This window comes from Halichoerus grypus, chromosome 2 (genome assembly GCF_964656455.1).
Source record: "Halichoerus grypus chromosome 2, mHalGry1.hap1.1, whole genome shotgun sequence".
Lineage (NCBI taxonomy): Eukaryota > Metazoa > Chordata > Mammalia > Carnivora > Phocidae > Halichoerus > Halichoerus grypus.
This window is the reverse complement of record NC_135713.1, coordinates 60,064,090-60,074,870: the sequence shown is the minus strand read 5'-3', so window position 1 is coordinate 60,074,870 and position 10,781 is coordinate 60,064,090.

Genomic DNA, 10,781 nt, shown 5'->3' with positions numbered 1-10,781 from the left:
ACAGTTGAGTAGCCAATGACTTCCTCACTGCCCTGTAGGATCCTGCTCCTATTTCTCTCTCATCTTCTTCAGTGAGCAGCTAGCTTAGCGCTGTCTCTATTGTCAGGCTTGATGCATGAGATGTAGGTGTGCCAAGTCAATCTTCTAGGAATATTCTAGAAATAAGACCAACTATCTACCTGGGGATTTACCATCTTGGACCACGGGGAATAATCAGTATACTCACACATCTTTAGCTTCCTTCATTCAGTATTAGGGGACAGTACATCTCTATTCCTATTTAAATTTAACCCATTAGTCTGTACTAGCTATCAATTAATGAACTCATCCATTTATTCCACAAATATTTCTGGGGCCCAAATGGTGTCAAGGACCATTTATAATGAGTACAATCACTATAATCTCTCTCATTCAGGGTCTAGCACAGTGCCTTGTACATAGTAAGTGCCTCATAAATGTTTATAAATTTGAACTGATTTACTTTAGGATGTGCTGGTTTCATTTCTCACATTCTAGCTCTCTGTAAAATTAAATCCAGACACACTTAAAACAGTTTTTATTTAGGAATATCTTATACACAGTAAACAATGCAGGTCTCATTGGCCTTTTACACGTATGTGCTGGGAAACCACTACCCAGAGCAAGATATAGAACTTGCCCTAGAGTGTTCCCTCATGCGCCACTCCCTGACACATTTTTGAACATCTACACATGAATAAAAAAACTTTCCATTTATATTATATGTTTTCTTTTACAAACAGCCATAAATGTTCTAGAATAAAAAAAGAAGTAGATGATCAAGAAAGGTGAATCACAAAGCTAAACTAAGGACATAACAACCTTTAAAATCAATTGGCTCACTATTCAGGATCAGGAATCTTTTACTCAGCTGAATAGATGTGACCCAACAAAATCTACTGTAAAGTGAATTCCTATCAGAAATAATCTTTTCTCATCAACTCCTATAGTAAAGTTGGAAACACTCTCTTTTAGGGGAATGAATGTTGACCTCCGGCTATAGGCTCACACTTAAAAAAACCAATCCTCTGATAATACCTTACCAGTAACCCTCAGAATGTTAATGGGGCTCACAGAACTCAGAATTCCCTGTGGCATTCCAAGTAAATCACAAAATCAAAGCACTGGAAGAGGAAATGTAGTGGAGAATCTCTGGTAATGTGATGGCCTCACGTCATAACCTTCCTGCAGCTGAGTAATCCCATGAGCTAAAAATTCTGGGTGCCTGGTTTGGTTCTTGAGCTAGTGGTGTGACTTCAGGCAGTTTGCTTTTCTGAACCTTAATTAATTCGTGGTCAATATTGGGATAAAAATATATAAGCCCTTCTTTCCCACAAGGCTTTTGTGAGGATCAAATGAGCAAATGTTTGATTGGTTTGTTTGCTTGTTTAGTTAGGTACCCATTCAAACAATATGCATTAAGCATCTCCTCTGTATCTGCTCTCGTGCTCGGGTATAAAGTGGTGAACACGATGGTGGTGTTATCTGCTCTTGTGGAGTTTACGATCAATTGTAGAACAAAGAAATTAAATAATTATGTGCAATGTCCTAAGGAATGATAGCCAATTAAAATGGTAGCTGACATCAATTAAAAAAAAAAAAGCTCAGTTACCATAAGAAATGAAGAAAATGATACCTCTATGCCTTAAACATTTTGTTTTAACTGAAAACATATACATATGTACTTATTTACCAATATGTTGATGTAGGAAAAAATCTCTTCTTGGCCTTTCTTCCAGAGTGGAATTCTGTATTTTTTCTTCATTTACCCCTTTCTTTAAAGTGAGACAAGAAATTTGTGAATTAATACAAATGTATAATCTTAGAATTTTGTGCTTGTTGCCTCCAATTGTTTGGAGATTTCTCCTCACCCCCATCTAACAGTTATGTTTTCTGGGACTTGCCTTTATTGATTCTTTTCAAAGTAGTCAACTTAGAAACAGCAATTTTTTTAATGCTCACATTTCATTAATTTGCATGAAATTTAATTGAATTATGTAATTATAGAACTGCGTATGTCTGCCATAAACAATTTAGACACAGAATGGTCTTGTGGTCAATAAACAACTCAACTTGTAGGAACTAAGCTCAAGGGCACCCTGAAGAGTGGCTGTGTGGGATAAGATGCATCTGGTTGCAAGTAACAGAATCTTTACCTAAAACTAGCTTTTAAGTTTTGCTTTCACAAAACCTTCAGTGCACAGTAAAAAAATACAATTTACATTTTCATTCAGTATCACACACCTACCCATGCTTAGACTATGAACTGAGACCCATTTTCACAAGCCCTCTTTACCTTTATTTTGTGGGATGCCCAGCTTGAGCAAAGGCATGGACACAGGACAGCAGAGCCAGGGACTGCACGTGACCTGAGGGGAAGCCACAGGAGTCAAAGCTGGGAGAGTGCTGAGGCCAGACAGGGGATCAGGCCATCTTTGTCCCAGCTCCCTCCACTGAACCACAGACATCTGTAGCCCTGGGCTTGGCAAAACTTCCAGGCATGGAGTGTGACACTGAGCCTTGGGGGACAAGGAATGACTTGCGCTGCTGTTTAGCTGGTTAACTCCTTTTTCCCACAAACAGCGTGACTCCCAGAGAGAAGCCCCTACCCATCTTTCCCTCTCAGCACCAGTGAGGGTGCCTCCTCAGTCTCTCTGGAGAAAGACCAGTCTCTGAACAGTCAGAGGGTCATTGGGTCTCCCCGGATCTGCTGGGAGGCCTGCCAAGGTGGTATAAGACCTGCCAGGGAGATCTCTAGAGCGGAGGCAGTGGCTCTGGGGGCTGGGGCATCTGTGGTCCTGCTCTGACGGAGTCCAGGCCTGAAAGTCATGGGCAACAGCACAGGTAGGACACTCGGGGACAGAGGTCAAAGAGAGTGGAGCTGGGGTGGTGGACGAGTCTTTGTGGTGGGTGTGGGGAGGCCACCAGCACATGGGTTAGACAGCTTCACCTTAATGCAGAGTTTCTCAACCTGGGCACCACTGGCAGTTTGGGTGGGACAGTCCTCCACTGTGGAGGCTGTCCTGTTCATGGTGGGATGTTTAGCAGCATCCCTGGCCTCTACCCACTAGAGGCCACTAGCAGTGTCCCGCCCCACCAAAAGTTCTCGCTGAGGAGGTAAAATTGCCTCCTATTGAGAACCGTGGCCTTAAGGTGAGCAAAGAGGCATCTTGGACCTCTCTTCTCCAAGAGTGGACCACAAGAAACATTGCCCACCACTCGGTGCCCCAGGGGCAATAATTCAAGAGAGGGCAAAACTAGAGGCCAGACTCTCCTTAAGGGAAGCTTTGGGGTTGTTCTGAGAGGGGGGAGGTTCTGAGAGATGCTGGAGCTGCTGTCTTCATGTGCAGCCTGAAAGAGGGAGGAGTTCAGGGTGCCTTCCAGGGGTCTGGCTTGGGTCACTGTGCAGACTGCTGTTCCAGGAGCCAGGAAAGGAGTTGCTTTGGGGGAGTGGGAGTGAAGGCAAATCCCCTGAATTTAGTCCTTCTTCTCCTGTCCCTCCCACCTTCTCTGGCCCTGTCTAAACATTGTCTCCTCAGCACCTCCAACGATAGGCTCCCCCAGCTGCTGCTCTCTAAGGCCAGGAGATTGAGTGGAGACGGGACCGGTCACCGCCCTGGCCAGAGAAGTTTCCCATCTTCCCAACAGAAAACTCGGGCTCTGGCTGGGTTCTTGCTACTGTCCGACATTAGTTCAATTTGGCTTTATTGGGACCAGAGCCTGGAGCGGGGTTTCTAGCCAGTATCTAAAGGGTGAAGGAAGTCCTACATCGTTAATGGCTGGGAGAGGGAGAAGGAGCTAGAGAAACTGGGGCCCCTCTGAGTTTTGTGCAAGCAGAGAAGGCCTTGGGAGGAAGGATTGGACGGGTGGCAGCTGAGCGTCTAAGAAGAATTGTACTTGTGCGGGGCTCTGGTGTTTTCTGAAAGGGAGTTTTTGTGCACAAGGATGACCTTCCACAGAGGCTGGGATCCTTTGTGAATTTGCTCCTCTGGGGAGTCGGACCTTGGACAAAAGGATGCTGCGTCGTGGCTCTATCCTTCCCTCACTGGTACCGCCTCCTTCTTCTCAACAGCAGTTGAACCTTTCTGGAACACTTGGCACTGCACCAGGCCTTCTGAGGTCCGACATGAACAGTCTGCCCTTGCAGACAGAAGACACTGAAATGCAAAGGCAAGCTGTCCAAACAACAATTCAGGAGGCATACTTCAGCACTAAATATATACTCTAAGGAGCGCAGTTACCATCTCATTGCTCTGAGCCAAGACAAGCACTTTCTATGCCTTTGCACGATTTGGTCCATTTACCTCAAGTGCCCCCTGCAGTGGACACTTGACATTGTCTTTGGCCATCAAGCATCTGAATGCCCTTCCCATCAGTCTTGGTGGGTACAGAGTTCATCCCTCAGAATAGGGTACAGGAATGCCAACATCTACTTTCCCATCCTCCTTTGCAGCTAGGGCATGGCCAGTGACCCATACTCTGCCAATCAGGGGTACTTGGCCTAGCCTTGAGATCAGGAGCTGTTGAAGCAGAGTGGAAAAGAATGAGGGGACCTGCTCTGGGGCTGGTGGGGGGAGCTGTGGCACTGGGGGGCATGGTTGTGAGGTCCTCGTTGGACCAGATCTGTAACATAATTGAGGGCAGTGCTCCTGGCTGTGTTGCCTAGAATGTGGTACTCCATTCCTCCCAGCAGTGCTGTGAGCTCCCACTATCCTTTTAATGAATTCGTTTTCCTGTTTCAAAGAACTAAAATCAGCATCTTTCCTGGCAACCATGAAATCTGATTAGTACACCCTCCCTCTCCATTCCATTTGTTTGGCAAATTTCAACTCATCTTTAAACACTCTATGCAAATAATGCCTCTTCCAGGAAGCCTTCTTGGATTCCTTCTTGGATACCTTTCAGTTGCAAGTAACAGGCAGGTAGAAGCTCAAGCATCTGGGCTCCCAGGCGTGTTCAAGGTTTTATGAGGACCAGAGCAAGACAGGAGACAGTTTGGATGCACCCACTGAAAACATTTGGACAATTTGTCTACTAGATGGTAGCAAGGGGAAAAGGACTAGAAGGGTGAGATCATAAAGCAAATGGTTATGAGCTTGAGCTTTGGAGTTCAAATCCTGGCTCAGTCACAGGCTGATTGTGCGGTTGTAGGAAAGTTACTTAAAATCTCAGAGCCTCAGTTTCCTCTTCTGGAAAATGGGGTTGATAATAGGACCTATCTCATAGGATTGTTGTGAAGTTTAAATATAACACATGTGAAGTGCTTTAGAAGAGTGCCTGGCATTTAGAAAATGCTCAGTAAATATTAGGTATGGCTTTTGGAGATGGCAGGATATAGCAAAAGGTCAGATGTGAGTTCTGCCCCAGCTTTGCCACCAACATCTTGGGATCTTGGCTAGGCTATTAGAAATAAACTCCTACTGAGGTGCCTGAGTGGCTCAGTCAGTTAAGTGTCCAACCCTGGATTTCGGCTCAGGTCATGAGATCCAGCCCCATGTTGGGCTCTGCACTGGGTATGGAGCCTGCTTGAGATTCTCTCTTCCCCTCCCTTTGCCCCTCCCCCCTTCCTCTCCTTCTCTAAAAAAAAGAAGGAAGGAAGGAAGGAAGGAAGGAAGGAGGGAAGGAGGGAAGGAGGGAAGGAAGGAAGGAAGGAAGGAAGACGGAAGGAAACTCCAACTTCAAACTAGCTTAAATAAAGGAAATGGGGGTCTTTCACAGAACCCAAAGGCAGAAAATCACAATGAACCTGGAACCAAGAAATGGAAGGTCAAAGCCACCAGTCAACCATTTACTCCACCTTGCTCTCCTTTTCTGGGGCCATTAAGTCTGTCTTCTCTGGTTCTATTTGTCCCCACACAGCCTTCCTATATCTCTCTGTGTACATTTCCCCCAAACTTATATACAGAAACTATCTAGTTGCCTCTGAACCCCAATTCTCAAGTCCCAGCAGAGAGACTCAGGTGGTGAGGTGTCCGTGCCCGCTACGGTCAGCTGTGGCCGGAAGGTGGGGCCATGTGGTACAGACACGGCTGCCCAGGCTCCACACATGTGGGTTGGACTGTCCATCAGGTGTAGTCCCCGGAGTGGGGCAGAGCCGCCTTCTCTCTGTCTCGGTTCCTGATCTATACATCGTAGTCTCACGAGTGTATCACTTGGAACATTTTCAGTTGCAAGTAACAGAATACTCAACTAACAGGGATTTAACTATCTAATACTTTTATTTTCTTACACATCAAGTAGTCTTCAAAGTAGGGGTGCTGGGCTTGGCTTGCGGTTCAGCCTGGTCATCCAGAAGCCGGCATCTTTCCAACCTTAGCCTGTTGTTTTTGTCCTCAAGCTTGTCCCTTCATGACTGCAAAATGGCCGTGGCAGCTCCAGGCATCACACCTTCATGGGGTCCTATCCAGAGCAGGGAGCACCAAGCTCTCCCCCTGCATCTATTATTTTTCTTAAATCCTTAGAGTTTCCTTCTTACATTTCATTGGTCGGTAATATAGATTCAAGGGAATCTGAGGAAGTGTCTGCCATTTTCAGTTTCTGTTATTGGAGAGAGATTTCACCAGGAAGGAAGAGAGAGGAGGGGAATGTCTGTTGTATGGGCAACCAACAGTGTCTGCCGGGGCGAGATGTAAGGTTCGGTCATCTCTAGACAATACCCTGAACTGTCTGGTTCAACTGTCGGTGCTCAGTGCTGTTGCTGCTGAGAGAGATTAAGAACATATCCATGTACAAACATGTGTCCGGGAGGCTGTGTTGAAGTCTCTTTCTTTCTGAGCCTGAAGAGACATCCTATATATGCTGCTCCAGGGTACGTGTCTGTGTAAAGGACCAGGGATGTACTGGCATTGATTCTGGCCCGACTTGGTTCTTTTCAACTCTTCAAAGATGTATCCAAAGATGTTTTTACTTTGACTTTCTTCTTTTCATGGTAAGAAGACACTTCTTTAAACAGCTCATGGGCCAACACTAATGAATAACGTGATGGCCAAGACTGAAATGGATGCGCATGACTGCTTCACACCGTCTGTGGGAAGTAGGCAGAGTTGGCCTACTTTTTCTTCAGTGCATAGCTTTGTTCTTATCTGTGACTGTTTGTCAGTGGAGGAATTTCAGTGCAGATGTGAAATTGCTTTTGAAATATGGGTGGCTCTTATAATTCGTGTTCTTTTTTAATTTTTAAATAGAAGGGTTTTTTTTTTTTTTTTCCTTTTCTTTCTTTTTTCTTTTACCTTATTTTTTGGTCTGGTATTCACGGAGGGTAGAAAGAAAGCCCAAAGAAAAAGAGGTGAGGGTCCTAGAATGCAGTGGCCCCTCCTCCAATGCATGGGTGCAAAGCCACAAAATCATAGGTGTGCTCACTTGGAGGCACTGTGTACATTCTGCTGGACTGAGAGAGTTCATTAATGTGCTGGGTCAGTTGCAGGCTCTGCTAGAGAGCCCTGGCTTTGGAACTGACCAACCTGGATTTCTGCAACTTCTTTGGTTCAGAGACCTTGGGCAAACTTCTTCCTTCTAAGCCTCAGTTTCCCCAACTTGAACAAAGTGAAATCCTATCTCTTAATGGTCTTTGTAGATCATAGGAGTTGGATGGCCCAGGTGACCTTCCAAGGTCCTTTCCAGCTCGAAGCCTCTGAATCTGAAGGCTGAAGTCCAGCCCTAACATCATCATTATCTCTTCTTCCTCTGTGTTTTTTTCCATCATCATCGTCACCATCACCATCATCACCATTTCTTGAGTGTTATGTTATAGTAGGCCCTGGCTCGAGTCCTCTACCTGCATAAACTCACTGAACCCTCATAGCAAATCTGCAAGGTGGGTATTTTCACTGACATCTCATAGGTTAGGAGGCTGAGGCTCAGAGAAAGGAGAGGATTTGCTCAAGGTCACCCAGCAGGTAGGTGGCAGAGTGAAGATCAGAACCTCCAGCCTAGGATTTGTCTTACTTAGAAACCACTCTGTCACTTTGATTGTTTCAGGTGCTTCTCAAGAAGGAGGCCATGTTCCTCAAATAAATGTGCTCTCGGGTAAGGCTGTGATCCCAAGGACCAGGTCTAGGAGAAGCTTTCATGCAGCTTCAGTTGCTACAAGTTTCCTCTAATAATCAAATGACCTTGGAGAAAGAGAGCAAATGGCCTTTGCCTAGAGTATATTGTACTTTCCTAGAGGGGCATCTGGAGTATTTGCCTCCTTAGCATCCTGTCTCTCTTCTTTTGGTGACACATTCCAGTTTTTCTTTGGGAGAACTACCTCAACTCCACTGAGTCCATGTGTTAGGGAAGACAGAATCTTCTCTTGTTCCCTCATTCCCCTCCCATGTGGCAGGGATGGTCACATGATCTGGTTCTGACCTATCAGAGCATTCCTTTCATCTGACCAAAGTTTAAGACCGAGTGCCCAAATCATCTAGTGTCTGCAATCCTGTTTACTTTTGTAAAACTCTTAGGAAAGACAAGTTTCTCTTCTGCTGGCAGGGATGTAAATCAAGATGCTGGGCTCTGAGAAACTCAGAGCATATTTGAGAAAGAAGTTGAAGCAGAGGGAAGCAGAGCTGAGAGATGATGGAAGGCACACTTGAGTACCTGAATCCATCAGTTCCTGAAGCCACTCTGAGTTGGGTTTCTGTCTCTTATAATGGGAAGAGTCATGACTGATACATCTGCTGTCCTGGCAATATACTTACGGAAGAGGTCAGGGAGACAATCCCTCTAGCACAGTTTTCATTGGCACATCTTTCCTGAAAAAATTCTGTGATTTTTCTTGTATGTAGGATATTGACCACCCCTACCCTCTCACCACATGCTCAAACACATTTTTGGTATATAACTTTGGCTTGGAGATTGCTTCAGTTTGGAGATTACTTTTTGGTGCAAGCAACTGCTAGTTGCCTTCTGGAAAAAGAGGTTCACTGAAGGATCCCCCTTGGTGGGTCCTGGCATCGTGGTCCGGGCAGAACCCAGCCCTGGGGACAGGAGGCTCCTGCATCTCTTCTCTTGTGGCATCTCTGATCTAACTTCATTCACTAGAGTCCCCTGCCTTCTCAAGGATTCTGCTTCCCCAAATCTCCATGAGCAGGTGGCCCATCAACTCCATCATATGACACCCTTCCAACTTCAGGTTTCACTGGAAAGTCTGGAAGGAGGAGTAGGATAGGCCAGTCCACTGTTTCATGACACATCTTAGGCTGCTCGTCAGCTTGTGGAGTCTCAGGTCAGATATCCATCCTCCCTCGAAATTGCTGTGCTGTGGCGGGGGGGGGGCTCATGTGAGGGTCTGCTCTCCATCCATCTGGTGTCCAACCCTCCTGGTGTCATGGGGCCTACTTGTGGCTCCCCCTACAGTAGGGGCTGTGAGTGGGGCAGTGCTGGGGTGGACATCTCTGTTAGAAAGGCTCTATTTGAACATATCCTGAATTGGCATTGGGTCATAGTAAGGGATGTTTCATGTGAGGGTTTGAACAAAGTCCGCTGTCATGGAGCTTATAGCCTAGGTGGGGAGATGGACAATAGACAAGAAAACACTGCAATATAAAACTAACCACAGTCTGTGATAAAAGATGGGGTGCAGTCTGAGAGAGCAGTGGGAGGGCCCACTGTGGATTGTGCAGTCAAGAAAAGCTCCTTGGAGAAGTCATTTGAACTAAAGCTTGAATAATCAAAGGATCCAGATGGATCAAGAGCTGGAGGAAGGATGCTCTTATGGCCAGAGAAACAGCATATACGAAGGCCCCAAATTGGAAATAAAACAGTGGATTCAACGAGCTAAAAATGAACTCGGGACTGGAATATTCAGGGTAGGGGGGCTGGAGCTGAGGATGTGGTCGGAGCTGCCAGCAGGAGCCAGATCACACAGGGCCTTACAGGTCTGGTACGACATTCATGTTTTATTCTGACAACAATGGAAAGCCATCAGAGGCTTTTATGCAGGACACTTGACACGATGCAATATATGCCTTCAAGGTCTAAGACCTTGGGAAAATCATGTTATGTCTCTGAGCTTTTCTTTTTCTCCTCTGCATGATGCAGATGAGAATCAGGCCAATTTTTGAAGGACCCTGTAAAGAGGAAATGAGAAAATGTGCTAAGTGAGATAAACCTATTTGAACATGGCTGGGCCTTGGCAGATCTCTCTGTACAGGTTTTCCTCTCTTCTTTTTCTTTTTAAAAGAGACTGCAAATTGTCATCCGCCTGCAAATTCCCTTCTCTCTTGACCAACATATAGACACATTTTGGTGTCATGGTTTCACTTTTCTATTCCTTCGGCTTCCACCCAAATGTGGCTGTGGTCTGCTCCCTCCTCATTGTGTTGAGAATTTTGCACATTTACTATTGGGGTGACTGCATTTCATACACCTTTCCCATTGTCTGACATTCCAAACCCCATTTCCATTCTCTAAGCCCTCCCTCCTGGCTGAACTCCTTATCTCTGAAGTTGGCTTACATAGGCCTCACCTTGACTTCATCTGAACTGTCCCACTTCACATAGATTTTAGGTGAATGCAGGAGACGGTGATTTTATCACTGACCCGGCGGGAAAGAGAGTCATCTCGTGTGTAAGGATGTGTTCAGAGAACCTTGGAGTCAAACAGAATGGGGTCCAAACTCTAGCGGTCCTTTATTCTGGCCATGTGGCCTTGGGCAAGTGACCTCACCAACCTGAGCCTTAGCATCCTCATCCACAGAATGAGAGTATGATGAGGGCTTAGCTCCTGGGTGGTTGTGCCTGGCACATAGTAGGTGTTCAATGATATTAGTCCACATCTCC